The sequence below is a fragment of the Protopterus annectens genome, chromosome 8.part0 (genome assembly GCF_019279795.1).
Source record: "Protopterus annectens isolate FY-2018-M chromosome 8.part0, PAN1.0, whole genome shotgun sequence".
Taxonomy (NCBI): Eukaryota; Metazoa; Chordata; order Ceratodontiformes; family Protopteridae; genus Protopterus; species Protopterus annectens.
In genome coordinates, this window is record NC_056741.1 from 1,424,917,147 (window position 1) to 1,424,931,930 (window position 14,784).

Below are 14,784 nucleotides of genomic sequence, written 5' to 3' on the forward strand. Positions count from 1 at the left end.
GAGGAAGGTAGGGTGAGAATATGTGACATAGCTTTGGAGAGGAATGTTGGTGCTATGTCAGCACTGCTTGTTAGTCCCCCTGGTGGAGGCTCCTTTGGGTTTGCTTCTTCAACGCCCTTTCCATACTGTTTGTCCAACTCCACTCTCAAGACTACCCACTTTTTATTGCCAATGGCTACTGCAAACTGTTGGTAATGCCATTCTGGATTCACACATTACCACCCACATCCCAGAGAATGTTAAAGACAAAATTGGTAAAGATGATTTCATTGACATATTTAACTTAGTTGATGCGAAGGGTATCTATTGTATAATTGACGTGGATAATCCTGCAGGCAAAGGAACTAATAGAAACCTTAGCACAAATCAGTAAAAAAACATCAAGCAAGGTGTTGTCAAGGAATTGGGACATGTGGACCTTAGTGTTGTTGTATTAATGGGCATTATTGTGGAAAAAGATCCAAATTAAGCTCTACCACTGCTTACTTACTTTTTAGCAGTCAGGGAAACACACCACATTAGAGGAGTTACAGTTTGGTTATCTTATGATCAGAGATTTAGGAAGTTGAAAGCTGTGGACAAATCTATCAAATGGGAGCAAAGGCTTCCTGTTATTTGGCTAAGTGCCATATTGGATAAACCTAATCCAGTTGAGAACAATGGCTCCACTAGAAGTACATGTGAGGTTAAATAGTTGTTGGGCATTTAACAGCAGCAGGTGTTTATGACCTACTTTTATGTTCCCACATTTATGGTCTTACTGTGGCAAAGGGCACCCATCCATTAGATGTCGGTCAAAGAAGGGCTATCCATCCAATAACAACTCATTCACAAATCAGTAGAATAACATAGCCTTCTAACTGAATAACCCATTTGGGGAAGTCAGGTTTTTGTGGCTCAAGAGCCAATATGTCAAGGGGTCAGGCCAGGGAGCGATCATTCTCACTCCCCAGCCAAATTAGATAAATTGTTTTAGATGCAGTCAGCTTACTGAAGACTTTATTACTGAAGGATTTAGTAATGGTTTTAGGATTGGTTCTTTGGTTACTCTAGATTCCAAACCAGTTAAGAATCTTTTACAAGTCAAGGGTCATGAAGATATTGCTTTTTGTTTAATTGAGAAAGAGGTGTGAGCTGGTAGGGCTTTGGGCCCTTTTTTGCAAATCCCTGGCCTTCCTTTAAAATCTCCCCTCTAGGTTTAGCCTCCAAAAAGAAAGGTGGGGAATTTAGGTCGATCCACCACCTTTCTCATCCAGAAGGTGCATCTGTCAATTAATTCATTAACATGAAACAGTCTAAAGTGCACTCTAAGCAACTGAAACTATCAATAAATACTCAAATTCAGGGCTCTGCAAGCTATATATCCAGTCTGCCTGTGACTTCAAGTCAGTCAAGAAGATTGCCCTCTGATTTCAGCTGAATGGGAAACTCTATTTTGGTACTGCTATGCCTATGGGGTGCTTGGTAGCATGTGCCCCCTTTAAAACTTTCAGCAACAAACAGTGTCCCAGCAATCAGTAATTTATTACTTCAAAGACATCTTGTTAGTTGGAGTGAGCAAGGAAGGGGCTACAGAGGGAATGTCAATTTTCAAGGATATTTGTGCTAGCTTGGAGTATCCTTGGCAGAGGACAGGTTAGTTCTGGATGTTACTTCAAGGTCCCTCAAGCTTCTGGGAGTCAAGCTGGACTGTCTGGGGTGTGTAAAGCTAGTGCAGGGGATAATTCAACTTCACAAGTTATTGAACTTTGCTTGCAGCCCCATTGCCCCATGCAGAACCTTTGTTTGAGCCATTTCTAATTTGTTAAAAGGTAGTAAACCAAAGCATTACATGGTGAGAATAATGCTCAGTCAAGGAGGACCTTCAGCTGTGGTATACCTTTTTAACCCAGTACAACAGGGTGTCTTTTTGGCAATCGCCTTGGGTTATATCCACCGAGCTGCAGCTGCTCACTGATGCTGTGGCTGATATTGATATGGGAGGTTACTTTTGAGGCTTTTGGTTTGCTGCTAAATGCCCCTAAGTCTTGGGTCTTAGAAAGGAGGAAAGGACATTACCTTCCTGGAAATCTTTCCAATATGGGTGGCCACTTTGGTATGGAAAGAGCAGTTGAGGAATTGTAGGGTTTCCTTCTGTTTGGGCAGTATGACACTAGCACATACTCTTGAACAAATGTTCCTCAAAGTACAAATGGGTACATTCTGTTGTTAGGTTGCTGGTATTGTTGAGATTGTAACTCAACTTAACTTTTTCTAGAAAGCATGTTTCGAGGCACACGAATGGTATTGCTGATAGTTTGTCCCACTTTCCTGATTTCACCAGTTGGCCTGGGATGCACAGCCATTTGGAACCTCCATTCTCCCCAACTGATAACAGAGAGAATGATGAACAGCTATCGCCATCTTCACATCAGAGTACAGCCAAGTAAAAGAGAAGGGCAAAGGGGACATGACAGATGCTGAATGTTTGAATAAACTAAGTTGAAACAAGTAAGAAAGAAAAATACGTCTGCTAAAAAATGTGCAGTGATTTGTATCATCCAAGAAAAATATATGATTTTTTATGTATTTATAGTGTTATGTATATTTCAGTATTAGTTAGCAGTAACATTTTTAATAGGGATCAGAAAATGCATGTCATCATTTGTCAGGCATACCTTCACAGACCAGGCATACACAGACACACACACACACACACACACACACACACACACACACACACACACACACACACACACACACACACACACACACACACACACACAGTAACATATGTAGGGCTCTCACTTTTCCTCTGTCCACATTCCTCAAGCCCTGATTTTACTTGTCCAGAAGGAGGAGTATTAATTTGTGATTATTATATACGTGTCCTCAATTATGGGTGTCTCCTCAGGAAATACATCTGTGCCAGTGAGGTAACTATACCCATTCAGCACACTCTGCCTCTCATAGGAGTTACAGAAGCCACATCCACAGTTAGCTTGGGTGACAAAATGGATACAGATGGTGGTCTTCCCTGTGCATTTGGCAAGGGTATTATGAGCCACATGTACATCATGGCTGCCAGCACAGGTATCTGTGATGACTACATTACAATCAGCCTTTTGGAGGTGTGAAACTGTGGTTGTTGTTTTCAGCATCATATTCAGCTACATCTGCACAATGTCATAGGATCTCTGGTTGAATGCATGTAGTTTGTAGCCCATTTCCTTAATATATGTATTAATGTGCCTCTACTGCTGCAAAACAGCAGTATGAAATCTCCTAAGAAAATCATTGTGGATGAGTATGTGTAGCATGCATATGATGTGCTTTCTATAGCCCATGCCCTATAGTGCTTTGACCATGCATACCTGTGAATGAATACTGACTCTCAACAGGTCATTGTTCTGTGCAAGTACATCGCCCTCAACAACAGCTCCAGCATTGAAAGCTGCACCCCTATAATGGTATAATGGTGGGCTTTGTGTGGATTTACTAAGGAAGCATAGGCTTAGAGTGTGAGGGTGACCCTATGTCATACACATACCTGTCATGATTACTGGACACCTGACCACTGTTACTATAAATTGACCTATACTACTATGAGGCATAGCTTTTGTTTCCACAGCTGTGTTTTCAGAGTATCCAGGTGATGTAGAATTCCATATTTACTGGATGACCAGAATGTGGTCTTCTCTGTATATAAATTGTATCAGCCTGATTCATGTGAATACCAGCAAATGTCTCCTTGGTGTCACCACCTGGACTATGCACAATCATCAAAAAGATTGGTTTACTGGATCTGAGGAATGTCTGTTAATAAAATTGACTGAGTCTGTTGGGCTGATAAAACTAAAAATTCATTAGTCTGTCTGCAGGATTAGTGTACATTTGTGTAAAGCAAATTGGAATGCTCTACTTTGGCCATTTTTATGACAATCAGACATGATGTGCTATTGGTTAATAAAGTAGCTATAATTGTTAACTATAGACGTTTGCAGATTATAATGACAGCAGTTTGGGTGGCCGTTTATTACTGAAAAGTTCTGAATGGATAATTTTGCCATTATTGGTTCATACATTTTGTTTCACTGTTTGCTGGAACAAATGATCAAAACTTCAAATTTAGAACACACACTCAACAATGTTGTTGTACCAAACAAGAAATCAATGAACAAATGCATGTATGCATAGTCCTAAAAATGTCTGTTGTGGGCTTATGGTTTGGAAGCAGCCCAGAGAAAAAGGTACATTTAATCTGCCACTGTCCAGATGCATTTTCATTTCCTTTATAATTTAAATATATTTTCAGTGATTGTGAGTTCTAAGGGAAGAGAAGTTGACTGTTACTCATGTAATCTTTTTTTTTTTCAATTTGACATTGTTTTGTTTTGTTTAGTAAGCTACCATGAGTGTTTGTAATATAAAATTTGAAGTACATTTTAAATTAAATCCTATATCCACAGTGGTGCAGCGGTAGCATTGTTGCCTCACAGCAAGAGGTTCTCCCATTCGATTCTTGGCTGGAGTGCGGGGAGTGCCTTCTGTGTGGAGTCTGCATGTCCTCCCCATGGTTAGGTGGGCATTCGAAAGACATGCGTAAATGGGCATGCCTTCGTTGAAGGTTGAACGTCAAGCTGGCACCTCGGCGTTCGTGAAAATCTACTGCCAATCATTAGTGGACCGGAGTTCTGCTGTGGCAACCCATAACTGGGAAATGCCAAAAGACAACAACAACATGTGCAATTATTGTAAAACTAAAGAAGAAAATAATATGCAAACTGATAAGAATGAAGAGTGTGTATGGTAAGTGGAGAGAAATAAGTAAAGGGGCACCTGAATGGCTGGGGAGCGCTTGTCCATCTCCCTGCTTGGAGCTCCATTTAACAATAATCTTTCTCTGAGCAAGGAAAATTAAAATGGCAGGGATATAACCTGTATGGGCCCTTGAATGGGAAAATGAGTCCTTCTGCTGCTCTAGGAGCATCTGAGTTATGTGTGAAGAGTAACATCACCTTAGGTTCATAGTTCATAGATTAGTATTAGGCTAACTGCCCTTGTGGGCCAATTACTCCATGTGAGAATCAAACCCTGTATCTTGTGTCTGTAAGGTAAACACTTCAAGTGTTTTGCCAATCTCCTACTTGCAGTTCACACTGAGTATCGCACCCTTTCTTCATCTGTCTGCTGTCATCCCAGTTAAATCTCCCCACTCTTCTTCCTCATTAAACCCATAGTAAACAACCTGAAACCATGGAGAGGCACTTTCCTGCTATCTCTGTGGCCAGCCTGGTAGACATGGGCACCCTGAGGCAATGTAGCAATTGCCTCATATATACTGACAACCACTTAATCCTGAAACAAGCTAGCATGTTTTGTGAGAAACGCAGTTACACTATGAAAATACATTCATGACTCTCACATACTGAAAGATCAGATGACAAACAAGTCCCAGCACACACACATCATTTCCCTCAATAAATAAGGTCTCCACACATAAACCTGCATATGCAGAGGTACACGCAAGTAACAATCCCAAAACCTCAGAGGCCTCCCATATGCTGCCCTCAGAAACACCAACCACCACACATAAAAATGCACATCACAATGTCTCCACAAACAAGCCCATAAGGTGAAACACCACACATTCATACATCTTGGTCATAGGAGATTCCATCATGAGACAAATGGACGCCCACCTCACCAGGTTGGATAAAGAGAAGGTTACAGTCAGCTACCTTTCAGGGGCCAGGACTTTCCAGATCACACAAGCACTCAGGTGACTTAACCACAAGTACCAGTATGACTCAGTCATAGTGCATGTGGGTGTGAATGACCTGAGACCTACTTGCATGGACTTTGTGAAGAGATGCATGATAGACCTCTCTGTCACAAGCTGGCATGAGCCTCTCACTGAGCAGCATTCTACCCTCACCAAGAATGAAACTACAATACCACCAATAAATGAATGGCTTCAATAATTGGCTTAGCTACTGATGTCATTCCAATGGGATCCAGTATTTGTCAGCTTGGGATGACGTGATCGACAGACCATGCTGCTTTGCCAGAGATGATCTGTACCTTTCACCACTAGGCTTTTGAATATTGGCCAAGCCATTAACCACTTCCATAGTGCATGTTTTAGGCAGACCCAATGCATCAGACCTACCAACATAACAAACACCTCTAATGCCAAGCTGAAGGTACTACTGCTCAGTGTTAGGAGTCTTAACAAGAAACTGCACTTCCTGGAAGCTCTCCTCACTCTGGAGAGTGTTGATGTTTATGCAGTTACAGAGCCATGGTTCAAGGCTGCAGAAAGCACCCCAGCAGTGCAAAGCCACAATGCTTATCACACATTCAAACCACCTTCTGAAAAGGAAAAATGAAAGGAGGGGGTATTTCCATTTACAAAGGAAAAACAATCACACCTCTAGACTGGTCAAGCAGGATGACTGTCTTGAGCTCCTCCATGTCCAGCTGAACATAGGCAAAACCCCCACCATAGGTTCACTCACTCACTCACCATATCATCGCTAACTACTAGTCCCCAAACATGAACCATGAAAACGACTCTGCATACCTGAAGTTACTAGAATCACTTACAATTCAGCATAACACATTTCTCATGGATGATTTTAACTACCCCTCCATAAACTGGGAAACACACATGACCACTAGCATGCAGGCTAAGAGATTCCTGGACTTTGTCAATGTAAATGCTCTGGAGCAGTTGGTCTGCACTCCCATTAGGGCCTCACATATTCTTAACACAGTACTCACAAACATGGGGGAGCATTGCACCCCCTTCAGCGTAATGTCCTCATTGGTAAGACTGGATCATAAATCAGTCTCCTTTGAAATACATGTAATGGTAGAACCCCCTTCAAACCCTAAAATCCTAAAGAATTTTTCCAAGGCAAATTACTTTCTATTAAGTTATGGCATAGATAATTTTAAAGATCCCTGTAAGCTTGAAAACACAGATGCCTGTGCAGAAGTATACACAAATAACCTGTACAACCACTTAAACAACTGTATAGAAATGGCAGTACCTGACCGAACTAAACCCAGGTCTAGTCAGAAAAACACATCACCCTGGTATACCCCTGGCATAAATAGACTATACAATAGAAGGAAACAATTCCTGTCTAGAAGTAAGTGGGAAGGTGCACAACAGAAAAAAAAATACCTCATTAGTCTCAACAGCCAAATCAGGGAACTAGTCAAGCCTTCAAAAGCTAAGTACAAGTCTAGCAAAGGATAACCACAAAGCATTTTTAGTTAGGTTTGAAATTTTAAGAAAACACTCAACAATGTGCTGAGTTGGCTGTAGATGGCACTACCTATACTTAGCCAGAAGAAATAGCAAATCAGCTGGCCAATAAATTAAGCTCAGATTTCACCTACACATCACCTCCGGTCACTCCCCATGAAATACCCCCCTCCATTCTTTTGCCTGTTATCACAAAAATACAGTTTGTCACTGTGCTGTCTGAAGCTAAAATCATGGCATCAATGGACACTGATGGACTCTAGGGCACTTATTAAATAGCGTGAACTATGACTAATCAGACACACTTGGATCTCTATTTCACCACAGTGTCTATACAGGGTTTGTCCCAGTAGAGTGCAGGACTGCAACAGTCATCCCTATGCACAAGGTGTGTGTGGGTGGCATCAATGGACCCAGGAAACTACCAACCCATAAGTTTGGCTATTATTAAATGCAAGGCTATAGAAAAGGTAATTATGGACCTGATTAACAACAACATAGGAAATCTCCAGATTTTAGATCTAACCCTGTTCAGCTTCGTCAAGGGCAGGTCCTGCTTTCTCAATCTGGTGGACTTCTTTGAGAATGTTACCAAGGACATGGATGAGGGTAAGACAGTCCATAGTGCCTACCTTGACCTGGCCAAAGAATTTGATACAATACCCCACTCGGGTATTATTGATAAACTACAAAATTGGGCATAAACCTCTACATCATCAGAAGGATAGCCAAATTGTTCATGGATAGGACACATGTTGTTAGAGTGCTGGAATCCATATCCAGCACGAGGCCAGACACCAGTGCAATACCACAGGGCTCAATCTTGGGGCTTCTTGTTTAGAACATACTTTTCAGATGTCAAGGCAAATGTTGATGGCCTTTGGCTGACCAAGTTTGCTGATGACTACAAGCTGGGGCCAGTCACTGACTCCACAAATGATGTTAATATCCTACAGAAAGGACTGACACAGACTAATACTTGGTGTCAGAACCATGGTCTCAAACTAAATGCAAAGAAGTGCATAATAATACCCTTTGGGAAATCAAATACTCCTGCAAATTACAACATTGACAGTAACCCCCCCCCCCCCAAGTATGGACCCAGTGGTGATAGATTTGGGTACTCAGATGGATAGTAATCTGAACTTTGCCCACCATGTGAAGAAATCCTTCATTGCAGGCCAGCTTATAAGTAAGGGCATGGCATCCAGATCTAAGGATGTCATAGTACCTCTGTACTCATCCTCCATCAGACCAGTAATCAAGTACAGTGCACCTTTGGCATGTACCTTGCCAGGCACCTGCAACAGTTAGACTATGCTCAGAGGTTTCTCATCCAAAAAATACAGGGCATAGCCAACATGTCATATAAGGACTTATTAAAAGCCCTATCAATGTATTCAGTTTCCTACAGATTACGGAGTGGTGATCTGTGCCTGGCCTACAAGGCAGTCTCTGACCCAGTACTGATGGAAATGTTGCATATTCGCAAAAGTAACTGCACAAGGGTTACCTGCTCCAAAGATCTAATCTTGATGGCTGACATGAATAGATCATGCTGGAAAAACAGACCTGTGTCCCAAAGATTGCCCCTTCTCTGGAATAGACTTCCTTTCCACATGAAACAGAGCCCTTCTCTGACCAGCTTCAAACACAATCTGGACTAATGGATGGAAAATCACAAATTCACTCCTAGGGTGGCACCCATGTGCCTTATGGACAGAAGCAATATGGAAAAATTGTCAAAACCCTGCTTGCTTATCCTTGTTAGCTCCCCCCCCCCCCCAGGGATAGGCAATTGGGTAAAATGTGGGTAAAACTGGCTAGGCTTGTAAGGGCTCTTCAGCCATCAGCCTAGCAATCTCCTATGAATCTATGAACCTATGAGTGGTGTTGCTTTTTTTTGGGCATGCAATGATATATCACCAAATGCTTTTCACCCACACTACCAGAGCACAGTTCATGTCCTGACACAAAGGAAATAATTGCATGCTGGGTAATTGCAGATATAGGCGTGACCAGGAACATACAGCAGTGCAAACACAGAGGAAGCAGCTACTGCTTCTTGATACAACTAGTTCAGCATGAGTAGTATTGTCTTACAGCATCTTGAAGGTAGTGTAGCAGAATTTGAGGCCTGCACTTATAAATATGTATATTAACCAGCAAGCATCCAACTATATTTGTTGTGCATTATATAGCATGTAGATTGACTTGCCAGCTGATGACATTCCAAGAGTGGCACCAGCTGCTTGCCAGACAGCACAGTGAGTATGCAATCTATATTATATATCTATGTACTGTAAGCTATGTATACATGAGCAGTCACATTTGACATTTTGTGTGTGTGTGTGTGTGTGTGTGTGTGTGTGTGTGTGTGTGTGTGTGAATACAGTAGCCACAAGATAACGATATATTGAGGACATGTGCATTAGGTTATCGTCGTGCCCTGTTGCATGTTATAATCCAAAGTCACTTCTGTTCTGTTATATACATATTATACGTTCATATTGCTCTTTGTTGTATGGATTTACATACTGTGCTGCAGGTTATTATTGCCTACATGTGGCAGTATTATGTACATGGCACACTGCATGGTATATTCACATTCTCATGTACTATAGACATGGTACATGAGGTCTTCATGTTCAGGTGCGCAATATACCGATAGTATGGGGCAGGTGCAGAATTATATTGTTGGGGCTATTGTCATAAATGTATATCATGACATATGTGTTGCAGATATGTACTTAACATATACCATTGGTCGGTTTTCCAGGTCACTAGCAACAGTACGTTTTGCTGCAGGCATAAGAAGACATTGCATGGGTGATAGCTGGTATGCTATCCATACCTCTCAACTTCTTATCACAATAAATCTGGACAAACCCTAAAATAATTGGAGAAAGTCTCAAAAATAGGGACAACATTTAAATATTGCTCTTATAGACTTAGAAAGTTGCTGGAATAATATGGCTTGCATTAGCATGCACTTTCCGAAGGATAGAAAGTCTGAAACTCAAATGTGTGTCATTATTTAGTGTCTTCAATCCTGAGTGATTAGCCAGAAAACCACTAATTTCACAAGGAAGAGACCAAAAATATGAGACAAAATCTGAACAGTCTGTGAAAATCTGGACAATTGAGAGGTTTGATGCTCCAGCACAACATCTGGTGACTAGACAGTCTTGAGAAACATTTGCTGGGCATGCTTGAGCCTATATGGGATCTTGCTGCTGTCATGTTGGAGTTGGCTTAACGTATCCTTCAAAGGCTATATGAGCTGTGGTCTTACAAGGGTCCAGTGGAGGCAGGTGTACATGGGTATATGTGTGTTCATAACAAATGGGCAAATATTGTAGGGGATCCAACATACTGTGATGGTTGTTTCCTCCAGTAGGTCCAGACAATCAACCACCTGCTTCTACATTTTAGGTATCATACGGTACTACCATCCGGCATCATACCTTCAGCTATGCTACCTGGCACAAGGCTCTCAGGTGGTAATCTCATTGACAGCTGATAAGAATCTGTCTGCTTTTGCTTCCCCAAAGGACCATCCCAAGCCTCTGTTGCTTCCGGTTCCATCACAGTTTAAATGAGTCTACTCACAAATGCTACTTTACATGATATATGTGCTACAGTATGTCTGCTGGAATTCTTATGTTTCACATAGTGCTTTATTTATTTACACACAATGCATAGCTATATAAGCAGGATGTTTTCTAGGTATATTCTGCTGTTTGAAACCATCAACTTCACCGTGTTCCTCTCTAAGCTGACTAAGCTGAACTTCTAACAGAATAACATCAAATAGTTCCAAAGTTATCTTTTGAATAGGACTTTTCAAATATACTCAATAATTGACCTTGATGTCCCTGCATTAGAGGTAATTTTATATGCACATGATATTCTCCTGCTTCAAGCAAACCAACGCCCTTCTACTCTGCAGACGCAACTTCAGCTTCCTTCAAACCTCTGCCAATGGACTGAAACAAACAAACTTTTTAGTAACCATAACAAAACTAATATCATGCTATTTTACTCTCTCCAAAAATCCAAACACGTGCAACATATCACTATGAGTCAATAAAAAAAAAAACATATTATCCCCTCTGTGAATGAATACAAATATTTAGGCCTTACCCTAAATTGCTGTCTACCCTTTTGTACCCACAATGACAAAATCATCAGTAACCTTCACCCAAAAGAAGTTGTGTAGCAGAATTTCACATCTTCTCACTCCAGATAAAACAGCCTTGGCCAAAAACGTCCAGCTACCTAAACTGGAATACAATCTTCCATTGCTTACTTTTCACTCAGCCAGCAATACACAAAAGCTAGAGACTACTGAACATAAAATATAAAGATTAGCTCTACTTGCATACTTCGTTTCACAGCACTACAGAGTGCTAGAAAAGGTGAGATGTTTACCTGAAATGGAAATAGCTACCTATCTGTTATGCACTCTTCAATATAAAATCTTACATTAGGGATACTGCCAACCCTGAAAAGAAAACTGCTCATTATGGAGCGAGTATACACTGTAAGAAGCTCTCAAGATGGCATCAACTCCCTTAATAGATCTCCTTTTAAAACTACTTTGGGGGAGTGCACCTTTTCTAGACTACAATAATTTTTGCATAAATACAAAGGGCTCTTGGATTCATAAGCTAATAAGCACAGGCCCTTTTTAAGCCTAGCCATACATTCTAAGTGTATATGACAAGTTATAGGAACCTTGGGTGGTCATGCATTTACAGGCTGCCTCTGTAGAGTAGTGCCATTGGTGCAGAACCAAGAATGAATTTCTGATTCCCTATTCAGTGAACCAAGTTATGCTTGAATTCGATTAGGGAAAAACTTTGCTTCACACAGCTTTGCTTCCAGCACATGAGTGGTATTTGAGACATATCTGTCATTCCAACATGTCCTATTTAAGTCACATGCAAGGTTTAAGTCCTTTGATTGGGTTTTTCTGATGCTACTTGTTTTGTGTAAATGAGGAGGTCCATCAGAGTGGGATCCAAGGATCCCTTGTATGACAGGCATAGATCATCTCTCAACAGAATTAGGAGGGAGAGAGAGTATTGGGATAGGGCTTTGGGGTGATCCACATAAGAGATGCTGTTTATGCCATGTTTCCTTTTTGTGAGGAACCTCTGTGGATGTTCCAGCTTTTGCATTTACCTGGTCAGGTACTTACTGAAGTGGACATTATAGTCAGTAATTAGTCTGATTAGGGATGACTAGAGTGGAACAATGAATTCCTTGGAGCTAGATGCTAATTCCACACTTATAAGTTGCACAACATAGAATGATTTCCTTACTATAGTAGACACATGATTGTTGAAATCCAGGTTACTGTCCTCATTTGTCCCCAAATCCCTGTCTACCTGATCAGTTCTTAGGTTTGTGTTGCCAATTATGCATTATTTCACAAGGGTAGCTTACTTCCTGAAGGATACTATTATGCATTTCTTGACAGTGATTTTTACACCATGGCTCTGGTACCAGTTATTTGTCTGAGTCAGACCTTCTTGGAGGTCATTAATGTATTCAGTGGATACTGCGAATGTACCTACTTTGCAGTCATCTATAATCTTGATCAGCCAGAGGACCTTGATGCTGGCCTTAACTTCAGAGAAGTAGGTACAAAAAAGGAGCAGACCCAGCACAGAGCCGTTTGTGACTCTATTAGTGAGTGCCCTCTTTGTGGAGGTGGACTCCCCAGCCTAACTTCTTGGGTCCTATCTAAGAGCCACTTGTCTATCTAGCAAGTGACATAGGGGGGTTTAATATTAATCCATTGTTTTCATTGGGGAGTGAGATACTGTATCAAATGCCTTGGCCAGGTTAAAGTAGGCAGTTGGCACCATTTTGCACTCATCCATTGCTTTGTTTACCTTCTCAAGGAAGTTTGCCAGTTTAAGTAGGCATGATTTGCCCTTAATGAAGCCAAGCTATGTTGGATCTAGTGCCTGAAGTTTTCTTATGTAATTAACAATCATTTCCATAATATGCACATGATATTCTCCTGCTTAATCTGCAAAATTGTTGAACTTTGTCTAAACCTGAGCTGCTTTGGAAGTTAACCAGCATACATTTTAATCATGAGATAACATTTTAGCACACTTTAAACCTCCCATTCTGAAATTTGTCCTCCTTTTGTGAGTGGTTATGGCCTTATATATGAGACTAATCAAACGTATGGGTCTGCAGTTACTAGGATCCATAGGTAGTTCACTTTTGTGTAGAAGGATGACCACTGCAGTTCTTCCTTCATGTGGCACAAAGCCTGTCTGTAGGCTATGGTTAAATAGTGACTGTAGTGGTCCTGTTAAGTCATGTTTCATGCTATTTAGGAAGCATCCTTGGACATTATCAAGGCCCAGTGATGCAGTATTTTTGGCCTTAGATATAGCATTGAGGACCACCTTCCTATGGATAGCTGGTGAGGTTATATTCAATGGTATTTCTTGAGGGGTATCTGGGGGGAGAGAAGGGTAAAACTGGAGCTGAATTTGTTGGCCAATAGATTTGCTGTATTTTTCTGGCTCAGTGTAGGTGGCTCCAATTACAATTAGTTCTGCACATTGCTGTATTCTACCTTTGGGGTTGCAGACATAGCTAAAGAAATCATTATGGTTGTCCTTGGCCTTGGATGTTGCTTTTACCTCAAACATAGCTTTGGTAGACTTGATTTATATTTATGAGAATTTTCATCCCATTAGGCATTGCAATTCCTAATTTTTGCTATTACTTTCTTTATTTTGTTTCTTTTCTTCTACAATCTATTGATGTTTGGAATGTAATTAGGTTGACTTCTTTTTTGAGTTTGTTTTGTGCTTATTCCTGGGAAGTACAACTTTCTCTAAGTGTCTATTAACATGATTGCACGGGGTCTCTGGGAATAATTCCACATAGGCAGCATTGGTCTGAGGGTTTAGGGGCAAGGTTATCATTTAATAATATGAAGTTTACCTTATAATAGCTCCTAAATATTCCAGGGTTAGCAGAGGTCCTGGGTTTTACTTTTATTTCAAAGGAGACAGCTTTATGGTCCAACCTTACCAAATTACACTGGGGAATGCAGCATTCTCCCTCATTAGTGATGACCAGATCCAGTAGGTTTGCACCCCTAGTGGGTGCATGGACTGTCTAGTCCAGATTGTTTGTGTTGACAAAGTCCAGGAATCTGTGGACCTGTAAGACTGGGCACATGTGTGATTCTCAGTTTATAGTGGGGTAGATAAAGTCACCCATGAATGTGTATCGGGCTGAGTGGTGAGTATCTCCAGTAAGTTTAAGCATGCGTTGTGGGTTTTCTGGGACATAGAGAGGGATATGTAGCTTGCAAGGATATGGTATGGTATAGCATGGTATGTTATAGTATGATATGGTAGGGTATGGCATGTTATGGTATGATATAGTAGGGTATGGTATGGTATGATATAGTATGATATGGTAGGGTATGGTATGGTATGGTATGATATGGTAGGGTATGGTAAGGTATAGTATAGTAT